This window comes from Platichthys flesus, chromosome 17 (assembly GCF_949316205.1).
Source record: "Platichthys flesus chromosome 17, fPlaFle2.1, whole genome shotgun sequence".
NCBI lineage: Eukaryota > Metazoa > Chordata > Actinopteri > Pleuronectiformes > Pleuronectidae > Platichthys > Platichthys flesus.
Window position 1 is genome coordinate 20,370,142 of NC_084961.1, and position 10,732 is coordinate 20,380,873.

Below are 10,732 nucleotides of genomic sequence, written 5' to 3' on the forward strand. Positions count from 1 at the left end.
TGTAGTGACTGTTTGTAGGAATCAGGAAATTAACAGTTGACTGACAAGTTTGAAGTCATAAGCCTTGTCCTATCATACAAAAACATTTAGTGGGTCTATAATTATGTGTCACAATCACCAGGTGTGGGTCCTTATCATGTAAAAAACTATGTGGCTTGGTGGCAGCTATTTTAAAAACTGAAATTTGTTCTGTAAGAGGTTTTTCCTAATATGTATTCCTCATCTTGTGCCCAGTAAAGATTCTCAGTATAACCCAATACAATTCAATAGGATCTCAAACTACACAATCCACGACACCTTAAAAGTTGACTCAACACCCATCAAAAACAAAACAAACTGGGATTTATTCCAGAACAATTGGATCAGACTTTTGGAATAGTATCTGAGTGAACATACGCATGTGAGAGTTATATTTCAAAACATCAGCAGACAATGCTTCAGAGCTTCATCTAGCCACAGCTGGTACAAAGTGTTCTAAGGCCACAAGAAGTTGGATGGAATAAAACAGAGGGAAGGAGGCAAATATGCAGGCTGGCTAAGTGTGTAAGGAATGTACCAGACTTAAACAACATCCTGAGTGTGCAGAGAGGGAAGGTTCAGTCCAGGAGTCCAGGAGCTATTTTTAGCCCTCTCCCTCACCTCATTAAAGACGAGGTGTTTTTGTAACCCCAGCATGTGTCCCAGAGGCCAGACTTTTATGCGGGCTAACCCGAACTGTAACAGAAATCATCTCCAGTTCTTTATGGTTTAAATCTTTGCGGACACAAATTACACAATGGAAGCATTGGCAAAGTATCTTACGAAAAGGTGAACTTTTTTTCTGTTGACTTCCTCCTCAGTGCTGAAATACTTGGTGTTGTGCAATAATAATCTGTCAAGTAATGAAAGCATAATTTCCAACATGTTTCTGAGGATGACTGGGTACATATACTGATTCCAGAGAATTAGCATCAAAGTCAACCTAATATAATTCCATCAAAACCAGATCCCACTCCCTGCTATCTTACCCAAGCAACAAAACTGAAAATCTCCCTTTCAAACATTTGTAACATGTCCACCTTTCTTGTAAGTGAACATTTGAGCCAACGCATTATAAAATGAAATTGGGAGAAGGTAGACTTTGTTGAAAAGATATTTTTTTGTCCAACTGAGAAACAGATCTAGGAGGAACTAAAAAATGACAAAAAAGTAAATGATGAGATGTAGAAAAGTATGATTCATAAGTTTAAGTTGAGGTATATTGTGATGTTGAATTTATATCATGATTCTGAACATTTACTGGATAGATTTCAATGTTATAATAAGGTGAACAAGAGAAATAATTTGGAACATTGCTGTTATTAATCTGAATAATTACTTTTATTTTATAGAAGCAAATTTCTTTGATTAAAGTAACATTATTGTTTGTGAGGCATAGATCTTTTTAGGTTGAAGTAAGGGAAATGGTCTGGTCTGAGCACTTGTCATGATGACCTCTCAGTGTTTTACCTACAGGTTATTGTCACACACTTTTTCTATGAGTGGCAATTAGGGGTTCAGTATTACCCCCAGACTTCTGGTTAGAGGACCATTGCTCTACCCCCTCAAACAAAATACACTGTATTTGGGTAAATACAGTGTATTTTGTCCACAGTCATTTGCCAATCTTTGTGGTGGCTAATTCCAACTTGTTGACATCAGTGGTGGATCTTGGTAACGTGCATGAATGAATCCAGCTTTAAGTGACTGAGGTGTGAGAACAAGAAACCACATTTTGCACACACATATATTACTAAGAATTTCAGAACAAAAGATGAAATGAGGAGGATCTTGATTTTGAGTTGCCGACCACCAGCAGATATTAGTGACCACCTGCAAATGTTAGGGAGATATGATCAGTTGTGCACCTTAGTGCCTTTTATTTACAAGACACACTCTGCTAAGGCAGACCCTCCACAGGCTGATGAGACCAGGCTGTGGGTCCTTAACAATTTGGGGCCTAGCTGGGGTCTTTCCACCTGATCCAGAGCCATACGGCTTCAGCGTTGTGCTGTCCCTGATGTTTCTTTATGTTCTGGTGCAGGGTTTGTCCATGGATTACTAGCACTTTGAGCAACTTGATGGTGGTTGATGAAGCACCAACCTCTCCACTGGGTAGACTAGTGCTTTCCAGCCATGTTCTTCTGCCTCAGATTCTATCTCCATGCATGTACCACAGCCTCTTCCTCTCATTTGCTTCATCCTCCCACAGTACAGTCAATACTACAAAGAAGCCGATACAAAGGGTGTTGGACCGGACTACCAGGTCTGGTCTTAGGATGGTGGTGACAATTTGTAATAGCAGTATACCAAACTACAGTGGCAAACACTAAACATACAACTGACACAAAACAAAGACCAAAAAGGAAAAGAGGAATAGAAATACAAGTTGTTTATTTTCCTCTCCCTCCCTCCAATTTTATAGTCTTATTGTAATCACATGGACTGATTTAGTGATATACTTTACTTACTTACCAATCATTACAATTCCTTTAGATAAGTTTTTTTTAAACTTAATTTAAATTGTTGTTGGGACACACTTGTTCCATTTATTTCTGACAATTCCAGTTTATACTACCAAGGTATAAAACCTCAGCATCATTAGCAGAAACATTCCCAGCAGAGGATCAGCTCACTGGGGACACACCTTTGGGAGTCGTGTTTTGTTTATTTCATTCTTTTATACAAAAACAGCAGCAAAGCCTTGTGCCAGGATCCAGACTTAAATATATGATACGAGATGAAGGCAAAAGTGGAGCAAAGTGGAGAGCAGATGGGGTTACCTGCCCGACTGTCCGCTGGCACAGACTGGAAAATAATAAATATTGGGAAAGACGGAAAGATTGAAGTGCTGAAACGATGTCTTGAGAGGGAGTTCGTTTTATCACCTCAGCACAACGTAAATCCCTGTGTGATAACTTGTGCACATATTTGTCTGAGGAGAGTTTTGCAACCTTTTCGCTCCATAGTCAGGTGAATAATATTGACATTAATTTGCAGTGGAAGTTCAAAGAGCTGGTCCTGGAATCTGGGGGACAGAGGATGTGTGTAGAGCATGCTTCGGGTCAGGACTGTTAAATATCAAAGTGTGCATGAATGCTGTTGATAAATTGACCTGCTCCAAAGAAAATTTAATCTGTATTCGGTGTGACTTCAAATGTTCAATACTGTATAATTTTCACTAATGTGCATTCGAGTGAGTCATCTGTTTGAAACACACACTCAAGTGGCAACAGAAAGCTCAGGTTTTGTGCATAGATAATTACAGTCAGCGATGTGGGAAATCAAAGTAGTTATCTCTGTTAACAGGTCAAGTAACCGTGTGTGTGTGTGTGTGCTTGTGTGTTTGTGTGTGTGTATGTGTGGGATTGCATGTGTTAATTAAAGAACACACATGTTAATGAACCAATCATATGAAAGAAACTCTTGTAGTGCCCACTGAACAAAATTGAAGAGACGAGGAGTTTCAACATGAAATTGCTTATTAACAGATCCAATCACCACTAGGACCCTGAGGCATGCAGGTAAGATTGTGGCCGATCCTTCCCACCCAGGTAAGAAACTCTTTGAGGTTCTTCCCTCCGGCAGGAGTCTGCTGTCCATCAGGACCAAAACCTCACACCACAAGACCAGCTTCTTCCCGGCTGCAGTTGGCCTTATCAACAAGGCCCTAGACCCCCACCTGACTTGGACTTTTATTCCGCCCCCACACCTCAAGGATGTGTTAAATTAACACATAATATTATATAATTATTACATTGCATAACATTGCATATTGCAAATTGACACTGTTCTACTGTTTGCATTTTGCATTTCACTTTTTATTTTACTTTTTATATCTTTTATCTTTTATATCTTTTTATTTTATATATATTGTTTTTTATGTTTTCTATCTGTGTTGTATTTATTGTGTTTTTATGTTCATTGTATGCACCAATGACCAGAGCAAATTCCAGGTAGGTGTAAACCTACCTGGCAAAAGGTACCTTCTGATTCTGATTCTGATTATTTGTTTAGAAGAGAAGGCGATCTCTGAGGATAATTCAGACCCAGCAAAAACCTCATTAAAGGGTCCATATTGTTAATTACTTGAAGGGGGTCAGTAGGTTCACTCAAAGTATGAAAACAGTCACTCCGTGACCCCTCCGTGTAGACCCCTCCGTGAACCCTGACACACAACCATGTGTGTCAGGGGTCACAACCACAGAGACAGTGGAACCCAGAACACCACAATACTATTTTAATTCCGAGGTATTGTAGATATTGTTAGTTTTGGTTTTAAAGGCCAGAACTACAGTTGTTAGTAAAACACTTTTTATCCTGGTCAACTACAGATTTTATGGGCTTTCTTCAGAGGGAAACAGGTATTAAAAAGCCACAGTCATGGACCTGCCTTAATTTTCTAATATTTCAGCAGGAAAGCTACCCAATGTAATCAGCTTGTCTGACCCAATAACACTTCAGCCCAGCACTCCACCCTCCTGGGTCATGGGCAAGTATTGTTCAGATAACATTAGTCAGCGTGTTAACAGGTGAGATTATATTGTATGTATTAGTTCATAGACTTTAAAGCAATCGTTTTACAACATTCTTCTAAAGTGCTTGTATGTAGATTTACTTGTTCTATTTTATGACACATGACACACGGAGCTTCTCTTTCCAGCTTCTCCTTCCTCTTCTCCATCCCTATCCCCCTTCCCCGGAATCCCTTTGCTTTATCACCCGCAGATCCAGGGCCTCTGTGGCCGCACCATGGATTGCGGTTTGTGGATCGCGCACCGGGGGTCGCGGTGTTGGATCCAGTGTGGCGGATTCTGAGTCATGTGGGCTGATCGTGGTGCTGGTGGCGGACCCTGTGTCGCGTTGGCATTGGGCACGGGCGGTGGACCAGGACCGCGGTGGTGGCTTGTGATGGGTCCTCCTGGTGGGCGGCGGTGGACGGTGACTGAGGACTGGAGTGGCGTCTGGTCTGGATGGTGGATCGTGGTCTAGATGGTTGCTGAGCATGGACTGTGCTTGCAGCGGGACTGCTTGGCATGTCATGTTGGGGTTGTCCTTCGAGACTTTGATTATTGATGATGTTCTCCTGCCCGTGGCATCTATTGCACTTCTGTCCGTCCTGGGAGAGGGATCCCTCACATGTGGCTCTCTCTGAGGTTTCTACATATTTTTACCCTGTTAAAAGTTTTTTTTGTAGTTTTTCCTTACTCTTGCTGAGGGTTAAGGACAGAGGATGTCACACCCTATTAAAGCCCTATGAGATGAATTGTAATTTGTGAATATGGGCTATACAAATAAAATTTGATTCATTGATTGATTGATAGATCAAGGAAATTATCTGCTGGTTTGAATGTGTGCAATTTACATACATATAAATATTAAATTAAGGATGAAAGACCAAACTAAGGTTTATGGTAGTAAAGGGTAAAAGAAAAGCAGGTTACTATCTTTTATTTTAGGATAGCTTGCTAAAAAAAATTGTTTGTTCTTTTTATATGAAAATTATTTATAAATCTTGAATCTGCCCCCAGAGTTGTTCTGTTATCCCTCCAACCTTTAAAATATCTGGCTGAGATCTATTAAATGCAAAGGCCATTGGATATGATTCCATCTTTATTTTACGTACCTGCAGCCAATAATCCAGACAGATTATTGGCTGCAGTCATTATTTTTGTTTCACTATAATCAACTGATAGAGACACTCAATAAAATCACTTCCTCTTATGGATTTTTTGCTGTAATGCTCGAGCTGAATAACAGAGCTTTTATTTTGAAAAGTTGTGAATTTGGGTCCTTCAGATTTTGTCCGTTGTTCAACTGAAATACCTGACATGCCATGAATGTAAGAATAACAGCAGTTAAGTAAATCATTCAAACTTTAGTTTACTGAACTAGTTAACTCTGGAGCGAGACTGCGTCAACCAAACCTCCCATCAAATATACCTGATCAACCCATCATATTTTGCTTGGATTATTGGCTTTCCAAAGAGGGAAACAGGCATTAAGAAAAGACAGAGTCATGGACCTGCCTTCATTTTCTATTATTTCAGCAGGAAAGCTACCCAATGTAATCAGCTTGTCTGGCCCAATAACAGTTCAGCCCATCACTCCACCCTCCTGGGTCATGGGCTAATCTTTCGTGAATAACATTAGTCAGCGCGTTAACAGGTGAGGTCATGGCACAGGAAATACAAGTCAGCTGAGATAAACGAGCGATGGAAAGATCGTGACCTGGTCTCTGTCTCACTGCTCACCGGGAGGTTCAGGAAGCAGAATGATAAGACTGTTGGCCCTCACACATCGTCTGGGATATGAAAGCAGGGAGGGGGTTGACGTTGCATGGGAATCACATAGTTTGCTGATTTATGTCAGGGGAAAGAAACAGTGTGTCTGGGTCTTTGAATGCTGCAGCTTGGGACTGAAATGTTTTGAGTTGGTGAAAGGTTTACACAATGTTAGTTTGTTCAATCTCTTCACAAAAATATCCGAGGTAAATATCAAAGCTAGTATCTCACCAACACTCTGTCCTCAAATTAGTCAAGTGAAAGTAAAAAATGTCCCAGAATTTGATAGAAAGAGAAGCTGTAGGGGCTCCACTATAGAGGGGCTCATCCACCATGAGCAACTGTCCAGAGCTAATGACAAAACATTTTCAAAAGTGAGTTTTATGAGAAGAAACTTTCTTACTGCAAGTTGCACTTTGCAACCTATACAAGCCAGAGGCTGAACAGTGCACATTAACTTATATTCAGATACAAATAACTTCCTTATAAAGTGACGGAAACAGACACTAAACCGACAAAAATGTACCGTCAAAATAATGAAATATTTCATTATATACAACAAAATAAAAAGGTCAACTTTAAAAAAGAACACAACCAAAGGTTTAGTTTTGGGACATACAGTACATACTATAAACACAACTCAGTTTCTGACTGATTTAAGAATTAAACAATTCAAAAAATCTCATAACATATTTGACATGCATCATGATGGAAATTGTTCCAAAATTATTCAATGGCTGACTATTCAACTTCAAGTAACCAACAGTGTATAAATGATATATATTAGAAAAGTCCGGCCTTTAGCAGCGCTGTATAAATGTGTGCATGAATGGATAAATGTAAACTACTTTGAGTGAGCCATAAGACTGGAAAAGCGCTACATAAATACACTCCATTTACGATAGCTGTACATACAATATAGCCGTTATCAGACAGGTCCTTTGGAGGACCTCCTGAGAGATAACGTTTTCTTTTCACATGTGCACAATGCAACGGGAGGTTCTCAGTTCAGCAGTTTTTGCATAACCCTGCCTACAAACAAACACATAAATGGACAGGGGGGGAAACGTAACTCAAAACATAAGGTAATAAGACGTGTCCATGAGACTGTTGCCCCTGTGCCTGCTGGTAGGGTCCTTTACCTTTGTAGGCACTTGCAATTTAGCTCTCAAGATAAGAGTAATATACTTATTCAACAACTTATTACAATACACTTAAAATGAACATATCAAATTTATATCTGAGAATCTCACAATTATTTAAGTCAAGCCATTTAAAAAGCTTGTCACAGGTTATGTTTGGGGCACAACTTTGACTTAAGCCTACATTGTTCGTAAGGAGCAGTCTACTGCCACAACATCATCTGCATCGTCAGGAGCAGTAGAGCTGATAATATGTCATACATCCCAAAAACAACATGACTGACTTACTCTCCCTTTGATACGAGTCACTGTAACAGAGGACTCAACTAAAACCACCAAAACTGTGCATTAAGCCTTTGAGTTTGAGTTTTTCGGTAATTCGGCTGCACTGAGTCATCCAGATCCTGCAGCCAAAAGCACCAAGCTGGGCTCCGATTCCAGTCAAACACCTTGACTCACTTCAGCTGTTGTACCATAACACAGGATGTAATTAACTCTACGTATCCTGCTGTGACTAACAAGATGTGGAGTCAGGTGGCTTGTTTTCACTTCCAGTTCATGAGCACCCAAGAAATCATGGTCAAAGAACTGCTAATCACCAAAGGAAAGTTACACAACAAAGTACTCCATTACTCTGCGATTGAAGGAGGGTGTTTTTCTGCTTTTACACACTGGAGAGGCATGTGCTAGTCTCCTGTGTGAGTGTGTGACAATGTGACTTGTGATGTAAAGCACTTTGAGTTGTGGTAAATGCAAGAAGATCACTATATATTTCAATCCATGTAACAAGGATTGCATGTTACTGCTCAATTATAGGATGTGTATGCTAACTTCAATTCCATTCAATTTAAATCTTGATAAGTTATGTCTTCACACGAGGAAACAGGCCCTTGCCATTGTATTGGTTGTTAAATCTGACTTAGAAATGAATGAAAAGGAAATGACATTTTTCTTTTTGCTGTTTTCACGCTTCTGCGACAGTGAATGCCAGTGGCCAGAGAGATGAACTGTTTTGATTATGATAGTCAAAGGTCAAGGTCACTTTGACCTCACAAAGCAGTTATTTGCCTTCTCTTAGACTCAATGATTAACTGATTTGTTTTGGTAGACAAACGTTAAGGTCACAGTGGCCTCACAAAGTATGTGTATGTTGTTATCGAAAGTCTTAGGATACGCTTGAGGGAATGTCTTGAAATTTGCTACAAACATTAACTTGGACTATTTAAGTTACATTGCACTGAGGGATATGCTTATTCATTACCAAGAACACAATATTTGGCGGGTTCATCCTGTGAGGATCATGAATCTGCTCAGCAAAGCTTTGTGGCAATTTTATGCAATATATGATTTATTCCCCGCCGCATGGTGTCAGGCATAAGGAAACGAAAAAAACAATGAGGATTCATACCAACACGCAGGCTGCTGCATCCTCACAAAAACACTGAGCAGAATGTATCTTTTCACACTCAGTACTATTCACAGTATGTATTGTGAAACAACAGGTGAAGTGTGAAAACATTGTGGTACCAAGAAGGACATTTTGAGTAACAGACCCATGTAAGCTGATGTAAGCTTATTGGATAATCACTGCAGTGTTTTAAGATGATGAAACAGGATTTTTAAATCTCTTGAAATGAACATGGTGGCTGAAGTTCTACTCTGAGTTTCCAGCATCTCCAGGTAAATAACATAATGTTTACAGTATGTTATTATCCAGGAATGTGAGCTTGTACATAGTGTACAGTATTTGTTTGTGGTAAGCAAACATCCACTGATAAAATGATTGCAGGTTAAGACCCCCAATGTGCCGGCACTGTGGGCGCTGCCCTACTATTTTAATGTGAACAGATCCTGATGGTCGAACACACAACTCTCACACAAGAGTGAGGATGAATTCCATCGTGTTGTTGTGTAGTCAACCTGCCTGGACCTTGGAGTAGGTACACTGAAAGGATCCTTGTATGATTTCTACTCACAGGAAATACTGGTACTCAAACTTCTCCTGTTTCAACCACAAATTACATATACACGTGTACGTGCATGCTTGTGTGTGTGTGTGTGTGTGTGTGTGTGTGTGTGTGTGTGTGTGTGTGTGTGTGTGTGTGTGTGTGTGAGTGTTTGTGTGCAGGAGGGGGAGGGGGAAACAACAAATGATAGTTATTTACTCCAGGTCAAACATTGTGTCCCATCTGAGTGCCACATGTGAGCGGAGCTGTGACAGCCTGATGCATCGTGTCGCCTGTCTGAACATGGAAGCTGTTAGCCTGAACTGAGCTTTTATGTAATATTTATGTAATATTTGTGGCAAGAGAATGGCGACAAGTAACATTTAATTATGTGGTTGCTTCAGAATGGCTGCAGTTTGCCAATGCTCTTAACAATGACTCACTGTTTTATTTATCCAAATCCAGCAGTTCCTCAGATTTTTCTCTTACAAGAAAGTAGACTGCATTCTAAAACCATTCAATTCAGAGAAAGGCCTGTTTTCAGAATTGCACACCTAAACACCTCTCTACAAATATTGTATCTTATTCTTTTAATTATAATTATTTACAGCCCTTTTTATACATTATCTATGTGTAGCACAGAGGGCTGCGGTTATTTATGACAGACTGTACTGCACAATAACAACAATGCTGAACATTTAAACTTTTCACTTTCTTAATAGTGAGGAAATGATTAAGGTAGTAAAAAGTAAAATAATACACATACATTGATACTTGGTTCCCACAAGCTGTGGTTATTTCAGTTCATGCTTGTTCAGATTGTGGCCTGGTCTTGTTTAACCAGGCAGTGAGACACACAAGGGTTTTCTAAGGCTGACGAGCCAGCAATTCTGTATGTTTAAACCAGGTCTAGACCCAAAACATGTGATGGCATTTTTTACTAGCATCAATGGTATACTTCACTAAGGAAGTGTTAACATGTTCATGTTACTTAAGAAACAGAGGACTGGATCTGCAGCACAGTCCATAAGCCTTAGTGTTAACACATTTCCAAAGGTTTCCAAAGGATAACAGTACAACACACTAGTGGGAATTTACCTGAGCAGAGAGGAAAGTTATTAAAGTCTGAGATCAAACTGATTGTCAAGTTACTGTTGGGTGGACAATAGGTTATTTTGAAGACCTTGATAGTGCTTATGCGATGAGCTACATTAATTGATGTAAGGTTTGACCATGTCACTGTCCATGATAAGGCCTTATTTCTTCTACCAGGCTCCTTTGAAGACAATGATCTAAAGAAGGACGGTCATAGAGCCCCCTACACAAAATACTATCAACATTT